The following is an 11,253-nucleotide window of genomic DNA, read 5'->3' on the forward strand; positions in this document are numbered from 1 at the left end:
CATCAGCATATGTTGTGGTCATTGGGAAGATCTTACCACTTGTTAGGACAAGGGCAGTGTCTAGTCCCTTACAAACCTTTTACTGAATGCGGAAGCAAATTAGACAAAGTGAAGTCAAAGTTGAATTGAAGAGAAAGGCTGAAAATCATATAAGTGTAATATTTCAAAGTATGACTTTGGTGGTCCTTTCTTATGTGCAAGCTTCTTCCGTGGTTTAATAGTATTTCTAGGTTTTAATGAAGTAAACCTAGACTGGACTTCAGGCTCCTCCTTGTGGTACGGCTTAGTGAATGAAGCTTGTGTTGGACACGGTTTTTCTATGATCTCAATGCTTGTTGCTGATGATTCCGAGGAGAGTATGATGACACTCATGCTATTGATTTCACTTACCAATGTACTTGAGACAATGTCACTTACGGTATGCAATACACTCCTTGTGCATAATGGTCTATGTGTTAATTTTACACATAACCTTACAACAATATATGAAGGGGAATAAAAAACTCACTGGGTTTTAGTGAATGCCCAGCAAGCTATTAACTTGATGATTTATGATTAGTGTTAAAAGAACACTATTGTCAAGCTTAGTGAAGTGCTTGAATGGAACCCGGTTGGAAGTCAGCTTCCCGATGCTTGGTGAGCATGCCCAAGAGCTTTAGACTCTGGAATAGGATTCAGAGACTCTGCTTCAGTTATTAGAATCACTGTTAATGAAGCTCAGAATGTAAAAATGCCAAAATGTCAAGCTTGGAGCTTGTTGGCTATGACTGCCCAAAAAAACACAGTTAGGGTTTGGCTTGTAGCAGCCCAACAGAGGAAGAATTTCTCAGAGCCCTCTTAGTTGAGGATAGCCCACTTGGGGGGCTATCAAAGCCCTATGGTGGTGGCTAGGATTGCGCCTTCTACAGCCCGCGTTTCAGCACAAGATATGCGCATGTCCATAACTGCGCCGTTTTCAGAATCCACGCAATGCTACTCTCGACGTCCACCAATCTCAGGGTTTATCACTCCAAGCTAATTCGTCCTGAGGTAGGGAAGAAGTTTCTGGAAGAAAATAGGAGCTGATATGGCCTCCTTTGTCCTCCCCAAGTCCTCCAATGGAGGTAGGTTGCAGGCAGCTATGGAGGAAAGAAGGATAGGATGAAGAAAATGACAGCTCATGTGCACTTAGTGATGACTGATGTTGAGGGAAGCTGAGGAGATCAGAGATGGCTCTAATACCATGTTGAGAATCAGAGTTTGCAGCAGTAGAATGTGTGCATAAGAGGGAGAGAAGAGCTCAAAGTACAAGAATGAAATCTTGCTTACTAAGTTGCTTAGAGTACAACTTGGGTACACTCTCTCTTGAATGATAGTGACCCATAGGCTGTTTATATAGCCCTTTGCCAGCTAGGGTTAGGGTTTCCCCTGCCCCTAGGGCTATTCACACTCATCTGCCCTTATACTCCCTTGCTTACAGTGGGTTTCTATGCCCATCTTCTAACAGAGTAGTTGTGTTGCTAGGTGCGAAGCCCAAAGACACATCTAATGAACCCATTAAGGAACTAGCAAAGGTCAAATAAGTAAACATTGCAATGCTAGGGGAATCCCCTAAGTCTACTTACATTGGTGAGGATCTTAGTGCAAAGGGTGAGGTGAAAATAGGTGTGGTCACATGCAGTTGATTGAAAAAGTTGGGCATGTTACAAAAAAGGTTGATTTAGTTGTGTTGCTAGGTGTGAAGCCCAAAGACACATCTAATGAACCCATTAAGGAACTAGCAAAGGTCAAATAATTAAACATTGCAATGCTAGGGGAATCCCCTAAGTCTACTTACATTGGTGAGGATCTTAGTGCAAAGGATGAGGAACAATTGATTAACTTGTTGAAGGAATACTTTGACATTTTTGCCTAGAACTATTTTGATCTTAAGGATATTCCACCGCAAGTTTTCACCCACACGATTCCTCCTAGGGATGATGCCAACACAAGCTGTGACCTTGGGGAATTCACTCTATATATATCCTCTATATCACATGCGTTCAATGCCTATTTACAAATATTCTTATCTATCCTCAAGATCCTGTGTTGTTTGAAGGTACTATAAGAACAAATATGGACCCCTTAGGTGTACATACAAAAGAGGAAATTTGGGAGGGCTTAAGAATATGTCAATTGGCTGATATTGTTGAGTTGAGAAATGGCATCTGATCAGTATTAGCAACCTAAACCGTGTCAAAATTTTATCCTTCTATGTGGAAATTCTGAGAGTTCCCCTAATTCGGTATATTCGAATATCCTTCTTTGTGCTTGAAAATGCTTTCATTCATTAAGCTATTAACTTACTGTCATAATGGCAAACTTTTCAGCATCGTTCATCACATCCCATATAGCCATATTCATGATCTTGCCTATGTCCATCATAACCAAAAGAACCTTATCTTCCATGCAATATGCCCCAACAAGAATATGCTTTGGAATAGGACTTTGTGCTCAATCATCCATGTTTTGAGAAAATATGCAATATTGGATCCATGCGATTCAACCAATCAAACGATGCTCACACGAAAATTATGGATGCATTGAAGAATTGTGCCTAGCCTAACTACATGTGCTCATGCATCATGCAAAATGCAAATAAAAAGGCATACACAATAGAAAACAAATTCCTAATGACACTGACTAAAAAGTTCAAATTCTTGGCAAAAAACTCTGGCCTTGGGTTCGCAATGGTGGACGTGCAACGTCACGACATCATTCATGGATTGATTAGCAATGGTAGTTTCAACAGCTAAAAAGCAATCATCCATAGCTTCAATCTAGGCTTCTACACCTTGTTCTACCTTGGATCCTTCTCTATTAAACTTAGGTGATGGATTTTTCTTTGGAAGAAATTTCTTCTCTTATAGTTGTAGGTTTCATCATCTCTCATTACTTGGAGATTATGATTAACACGCAAGCCAAATATTAGGATTCCATTTCTCAAGGATTTAAGACCTCCATCTCTTACATACATTGTAATAAGAGATTATTTCAATCTTTATTATCAAAAAAACATAACATATGGTAGGTTTTGAATCATGGATTTTTCAATGGCATTGTCACAAAAATAGGGGGCTTCTCTATTACTTCCAAGACTTTGTAGGTTGTAGGAAAATGAGGGTGTCCTCTGATAGCATATCCATTTTGAGTAAGTCTTCTATCTATCACTACACAATCAGGAGGTATAACTCAAGATTTTACAATTTGAAGAATAGAAAAGAAGAGGGTTTCAATTCACTATTGTAGAAAAATACATTGAAAGCATCTATATGACATCCTTGCAATCCATAGAAGAGCATATATCCAACAAAAATAATCATGCGTTTCAATGTTGAAGGATTATGAACAATAAAATCCAAGCTATGATTAGTTATCCATAGTGTTTATAGATAATCACATATACATCTATGGATCAAGATCATCCATGTTCTTGTATGAGAACAGCCTTGCTCTTCATGTCACATCATCCCTTTATATTTAGCATTAATTAGGCTTGGCATGAAGATTCAAAGAAACCCCATTTTGATGCACCAAATCATCCCTGCACAACCTGTCTTGATTCAAGACAATAGCATACATTTGTAATAGAATAGTTCGTGCCTACTAAACATCACAGTTTAATCCTCTTTGAAGAAAATTTAGGCTTGCTCTTCCTCTCATACATCATCCCTAGTATGCCTCTATTCAACCCTATACTATTTATGCTTGCTATCCACCCTTTAGCCCTATTCTATCCTTGCTTATTGGATCCTATAATAGCTATGATTTCTCCTACATAGAGTAGCCCTATTGGAACCTATCCCCTACCCAAAAGTCATGCTGAATAGCCCCAAAAATTGTGCCCTTTTTTCCTCCTCTGCTCATGCTTTGTTGTTCCCATAAAGGGATAGGTTAAAACCTTGGACATAACTTCGAAACTTAAGGTCGCTCACTTGTAGTAAATTCACCCAACAAGGAACCTATATGAATGCTTCCAAAATCCTATCCTGTATGATATGAAAAGTGCAATGTATATCAAGCAATGTCCACTTCATGAAAGCCTTCTACATCTCCCAAAGATGCATGCTTATAGAGCTTTTATGTCCTACCTTCCAAACCACGACATTGATTATGATTAAGTTCAAGTAGTTCACATCAATATTGGAGTTGCATTAAATTTTTGGTAACTTTCAAGATACCTTTGCTTCCACAAGTGTTATGAGTACAACTTCATATGTTTTCTTCCTAAACACATTTACATCTGCATCTTATATTATATTTGCATTGATTATTCATATTATGGTAGCAGTCATGCAATCATGCATAAAACATGAGTATTGACCATTTTATTTTTCCTAATCACCAAGTCGAAGCAATAGATCCAAAGATCAATATGGACAAGATTTTGAAAAGTGTACATGGGATCAAACATATTCTCAAAGCATGATATTAGTTAATAGATATACATTCGCCCCAATTTTGATGTCCGATCAAACTCCCATCAAGTCTTTGATAGTAATTTTCATTCAACCATGATAGTAATGGATAAATTTGTTTGAATTTTATTTTCCTAGCACTACTAATAGTAATATCCTCAAGGGATCAGTGTTTCAGTATTGTAGCCATATGCATGACTTTGGAATTACAAGTGATTCGGGAGATTTCAATAGACATGGCATTGCTTATTTTGAATTTGCTAACAAGATTTGCACATAACTAAGTAGCATGTTTTTTTTAAAGAGAGTTTGAAAAGGCCCAAAAGGAAAACAAATAAGTATATATGAGAGTCCAATAATTTCCTAGAAAGAATGATTTATCATCAAAAAATATGTAGTTAACTTGTGGCAAGCTTCATGCTTAGTTTTAATCATTTGTATCTTACTAAATCTTTCTACTTTTTAGCCAACAAATCTTAAGATAATCATTAAAAAATCATAGCTTCATGCCTAGTTTTGAAAGTTATCTTTCAAAAGCTTTCTAGTTTTTCTCTACTAAGCCTTAAGAGAATCACTAAGGAGAATTGAAGCAATAGCCAAATGGAGGAGAAAAAGAGCAAATAATATATTATGAACAAATGTTATGTTCCTTTCAAAATGTGAAAGTAATAAGTACAAACAGGAGCAAATAATATATTGTGAACAAATGTTATGTTCCTTTCAAAATGTAAAAGTACTAAGTATAAAAAGGAGCAAAATTTAGTAACAAGCACTAAATGAAAATCAAGTTGCACAAGAAGACAAAGTAAGATCTCTACATGCAATGCAAATCTTATATAAAAAAGATAATTGTTGTAACCATTCTATTCCATATTTAGGCAAAAAGACCCATCAATCTTTAAAAATTCAAGTAAAGACCACCAAAAAGGGACCCATCAATCTTAAAAACATGTCAATATTTTCCTTAGAACCAACAAAATCTTGCTATATAAATATTTAAATTTTAATTTTCATAAAACTTCACTAGGCACTCAGCACCTCTAGCTTTAGGCCAATGCTTCACACTAGTGTTACTAACAATTAAAGCATTTCACATCCTAAGACATGCTTCATGGGTAGTAGGGTTTACACATAGGGATCATATTTTGGTACTATGGTTCATACACAAAACCAAATTATTTAAAAACAAAACTAGAGAGAGAGAGAGAGAGAGAGAGCTATATAACTAAATTTTATAAGAAAAATGAATAAGAAGATTGAGGTATTCGATATCATAAAAACTAAAAACAAAACTTGATGAGAGTAACAAAGATATAGATCAAACAAGGGAAAATGATAATCATAAAACTTATTTAAAAGTAAATTATTACTATACATGCCTATAAAAATTAAAAACTATTAAGAATCACTATTCAATAGAATTGACAAAAACTAAACTATTAAAAATGATTTGTTAATTATGTTAAGGAGAGAGAAAAATGCAATGCAAAAATAGTTAACTCAATTTGCAACGTATGGTAAAAGATAGAGTTGATGAAGAGATGTGCCAAGGTAAAAGTGTCCTATAACTAGCTTTAAGAAGGCATCATTAATGTAATCTTGAACAATGTATTGAAAAGATAAAACAGATCATGTTTAAAATGTATCTAAAAATTAATATACTAAGCATCTTAGTATTTTTTTTAAACAATTATTAGATCCTAATAAAAAACCATCACCAACACAATGTTAAAGAAAGTATTAAAAAGATAAAACACCTAATGTTAAAAAATATTGGAAACATAAAATAAAATTAGAGATAGAGTAAAACTATTTAAAATTTAGTTAAAAGTAAATTATTACAATGTGTGCGTGCGTGCGTGCGTGCGTGCGTGCGTGCGTGCGTGCGTGCGTGCGTGCGTGCGTGTGTGTGTGTGTGTGTGTGTGTGTGTGTGTGTGTGTGTGTGTGTGTGTGTGTGTGTGTGTGAAAATATATAACTAAATCCAAAGAAAATACTATCACTAATGCAATATTAAAGAAATTCTTCAAAAGATAAAACACCTAATGCTTAAATATTATTTAAAACATTAGATAAAGTTATCAATAAGATAAAACACCTAGTGTTAAAATTTATTCAATAAGTAAAATTAAAAAAAGAGAATTATAAATGCCAAATTATTTAAAAATTAATATTTATTACATAATTAATAAAAAGAAACTTTAAAATAACATATTGATATCCTTGAAGAGAGATTAAAATTTAAAAATTATTTCTTGATAAGTATATTAAAATATAAAAAAGTAATAAATGAAAATAAATATTATTCAACATAGATCACATATAACCCACTATATAGCATGTACTTGAAAAGATAGAGAGATGTCAAGGCAAAGGTGTACGAACTACATGAAAAAGCCATCACCAATGAATGTTAAAGAAAATTTTGAAAAGATAAAACATATAATAATAAGAAAGTATTTAAAAAGTAAACACCTATAACATTTATATACTCATATTCTACTTTTTATAATTTAACCATTATTATCCATTTGTATTAACGAAATGAGAAATTAAAAATACCAATATTCCATTAATAAAAATAAAAATAGCATTGAAAATTTTTGAAAAGTATTAAGGGGGAGAAAACACACACTACAAAAGTAAAGGTTTTTTTTTTATCAATAGTCAAATGTTAAAAATAAATAACAGTTAATAAGACACCTTAGATAGAAAAGATATACATGAAAGACTAATAAATAATAGATATAAATATAAATTATTAAAGTAATTCAATATAAATGTGAAATATAAAATCTTATAATAATATTAAAACATCAAAATATCAAAATAAAATAAATCATTAAATATCTAATATTAAAATAGTAAAAATTAAAAATGATATACATGAGAGAGAGAGAGAGAGAATATTAAATCTTTAAAACAAAATACAACATTAAAGTTCCTAGAAATGAAGTATGAGAAAATATTAGAAAATGAAAAAATAAAAAACATATTAATATATCTTTTTTTAATGAAAGTGTTAAGTTGTATATTATTGCAAAAAAAGTCTGAATATTTACCTCGTGAACGAGAGATGAACCCCTCATACATCATCCAACCTACATCAACTTAGTACATGCTTTGAAGCTTGGTTTACACTAGTCAATGAGTTGGATAAGTCTTTGGGAAGGGGGAATTTGAGGGGTTGGATTGAGAAGGCCCTTTCAAACCTCGTTCCATATTGCTTCCTCCTCTCCAATATGCAATGGCGCCACTCTTCATGCACTCTAAACTTGCAGAGTATAATTGACTCTTCCTCATCTCCTCGCTCCTAGGTGGCATGGCTCCTTGGTTTGGTTTGGTTGGAATGAGCAAGTGACCTATTTGTTTGTTTAGACCACTCACCAATGACTTGTACCAATGCTTGAATGTCTGCATTTTTCCTAATATGAAGTTCCTCCTTTTTCTTTTTGGAGATGCATTCCCTTTCCCTAATTATTGCCAACTTCAATTCCATCCTAGCCACTACTCCTATTTTCTTGAGGATTTGCAAATCACAGTCACGTATTAGTTTGGGTAGCAGATTAATTTTATTATTATTAAAGACAATCTCAATCCTTGTCAACCAAATCGTCCACATTATGACGCCTCATGCATGTTTAGAGAGTTGAGGAAACCTATTTGCTTCCCCCAGTAGAAGCTCTTTCTAGGAGAAGCAATAAGGGTGGAAGGGGAGAATAATCATGTGGAACTAACAAAAGGGCGGGGGGGGGGGGGGGGGGGGGGCGTTTCTTTCTCTTTATTGCAACTCTTGCAAAGCCCTAACCCTATTCCTATGCTTTCAGCTCTTTTCTATGTCCATACTGCCTTATGCAGGGTAAGCCACATGAGAAGGGATACTTAAGGGGGGAGGGGGGAACTCCATATGTGTTGGAATCGGAACTCGATCCCATTGCCTAGGGCTCCAATTGAGTCTCCATATTTTGTTTAGCCTTGCTACCAAGATGGAGTTACCCCTGCATAGGACTGGGAGAGGAAGTAGTTTACTTCTTTTAGGCCAACCAAAGTCTACAATTCTTACCTTGTTGTGAGAGTTTGGCAATAGGGGATTGCCTTCAGGTCAAACTCCCTTCCTACTATTGATTATTGTAAGGTCATCCCTATTTAGCATGTAGATTGCTTTTAGCTGAAGATCCCCTTTCCAAGAGTTAGTTGTGTGATCCCAAATGTTTGACTAGACTCGAATTCCTTTATTTTGGAGTATTGTTGCTTTGGTGAATTCCTCACTAGCAATTGGGGGAAGGGAGATACTATGCTAGATAGAGCCATGCCTCATTCAATGTTGGGCTTTGACCTAGTTCTTCACGAAGATCTAGTTTTTGAACATCTACTATGATTCCCATATTCTTTTAACAAGAGGGAAGCTCTCTTAGCTTTGAATTTTAAGGTGGAGAATAGGAGTGTGTGACTTGGTAGGTTTTTGAGCTTGGGGCAGCTTTCTACTTGGAGGGATTTCAGGCTCTTAAACAAAAGTGTGGCCCACTCCTCATTTGAATTTGCAAGACTTTGAATAATCCACTTACTTGCCAGCCAATCAACCAACTAAATCAATGTTTTGATTCCGGTTTTGGTATGGTTGACTATGGATCCTAACGCTTGACAGAAGGTTTCTAAGCAGTCCTAGAAGATTGTAATTGACTCATTGAAATTATTCAAGGTATCATTAGTGCCATCTGCAAAGAGGTTGAGGATCATCTCCTCGTTGTCACAGAGATTGATCCCTCTGATTTTCCCTTTTGTACTTGATCTTGATTTAGCCATTCTAGCCCATCTGCAACAATGGCAAACAACAAAAGTACTAGGGGCAATCCTATCTAATTGATCTTCTTAAAGGCATTGCCTTTGTTAGTTCACCATTGACTACTATCTTGGTTGACACATTCCCAGATAGTACTAAGACAAATCTTATAAATTTCCTACCTAGTCGAAGGTCCAATAGGGACTGGAGAATAGAGTCCCATTCAAGTTTGTTATATTCCTTGTCGAAGTCAATCTTGAGGAATACAAAAACTTGGCTTTTTCGTTTGGCCATATTCTAGTCTCTCCTAGAGGTTTATGATGGCATCAAGAATATACCTCCCTTTAATAAAACATTTTTTTCTCCTTCCTAACCCATTGTGGATCATGAGCCTTCTAGAAATGGTCTTGTCATATATTTTATATGTTGAGGTGAGATAAGTAATTGGCCTCCGATTTCCTAGGAGGTCTTTTTCCTATATTTTGTGTATCAATCTCACCGTCCCTTCATTGATGGAGGAGGGAAGGACCCTATAGTGTATCACTTCATGCCAAACCCCCATCGGGCAAGGATAATAATTAAGTTCTTATACAACTCGAAGAACACATTAGGCAAACCGTCTAGGCCTAGGGACTTTCCTTTGGCAAGGGAGTCTATTGTATCAACTAGTTCAATGGGGGAGAGATCCGAATCTAGTAGGGGGACTAGTTCAAGGGGTGCTACCTTTTTCCTGCACCTAGAGACTCTACTTTGATGTTGTTTGTTTGTCCAATGTTATCCTTGGCTTTCTAAATATCTCAAAGAAATTCTCATAGACCACTCCTAGATTCTCTTCTTGATTGGCAACCAGTATCCCATCCATCTTACATAACAAGGGAATACTATCATTGGCTTGTTTTTGTCTAAGAGTTTTAATGTACTCCTTGGTGGGTCTATCCCCTTGCCACTCTCTTATATATAGGCCAAGGTTGGCTTTCATCTTGTGAAGGAGGGGTTGCAACTCAATTTCCCCTTCTCTCACCTTCTTTTGGTCAAATCTAGCTTTACACATGTAGGGTTTATTGGACCAAGTGAATCCTGGGTGGGGATTAGCATCTTTGGCCCATGAAAGTCTTCTAGTGTTTCCCATGCCACCTTCTCCATTCCATTGACTACTATCCCCATCCCTTCCCATCTATCTGGTATGGTCTCTACCATGTTGAAGTCCCCTTTTAGGATGATTGGGCAATCTATAGCTTTTATGGAGTTCCATATCCTAGCCCTTGAGTTATAAAGTCCTAATGCATAGACTAACCCTGTGGCTATTCTTCTTCATTGTTCAAATGCATAGCCACCCTATTATTACCAAGTTTCTTACTGGCACTCTTAACCATCATCTCCATTTTTTAAAGATAGCCTATTGCTATTGCCCTACTTCCCACCTCGTGATCTATTGAGTTTCATACGTACTCCTTTGAGTTAAGCTCAAATTCCTCTCTAAGGCTAGCCCACTCCCTTAGATTTAAGGCTCGAATTCCTATCTAAGGCTAGCCCAGCTACTTTAACCTCTTGGAGACAAATGATGCCCGGCTTGAGATTCTCCTGAAAACCCATGCATTGATTACCCCCAACCTAGAGAGATTGGTTATGCCCTTTGAATTATAGGACAAAATTCTCAATTTGTTTCTTATCATTTCTTTCTAGGTTTAGCATGTGAGTTTTTACCTCTGGAGCCTTTACTGTTAGTCAAAGGATTGAGTAACAAAGGACTGGGCGTGTTTGAGTCTAACTTCAAGTGTCTTATTGCCTCCTAAGTTACTGATCGAATGAGGGGGAGGGTTAGGGAAAACCTTAGCGATAGGGATTGTTATGGGCGGATCCACATGAAACTAGTATATTGTGCCTCAAAATAGTTTCATGCTTGGGTAATCACAATGCTGTCAATCCCATCAAGCGATAGTCATATGCAACATTGGCGTTGCAAGGTCCCTTTGTTCTATGCTCAGAAAAGTACATTGAGTTGGGGCATTATTGTGTGAACAAGCTCATTAAGAACACA

This window comes from Lygodium microphyllum, chromosome 15, assembly GCF_053477565.2.
Source record: "Lygodium microphyllum isolate KBCC chromosome 15, Lygodium_microphyllum_v1.1.10, whole genome shotgun sequence".
NCBI classification, from domain to species: Eukaryota; Viridiplantae; Streptophyta; class Polypodiopsida; order Schizaeales; family Lygodiaceae; genus Lygodium; species Lygodium microphyllum.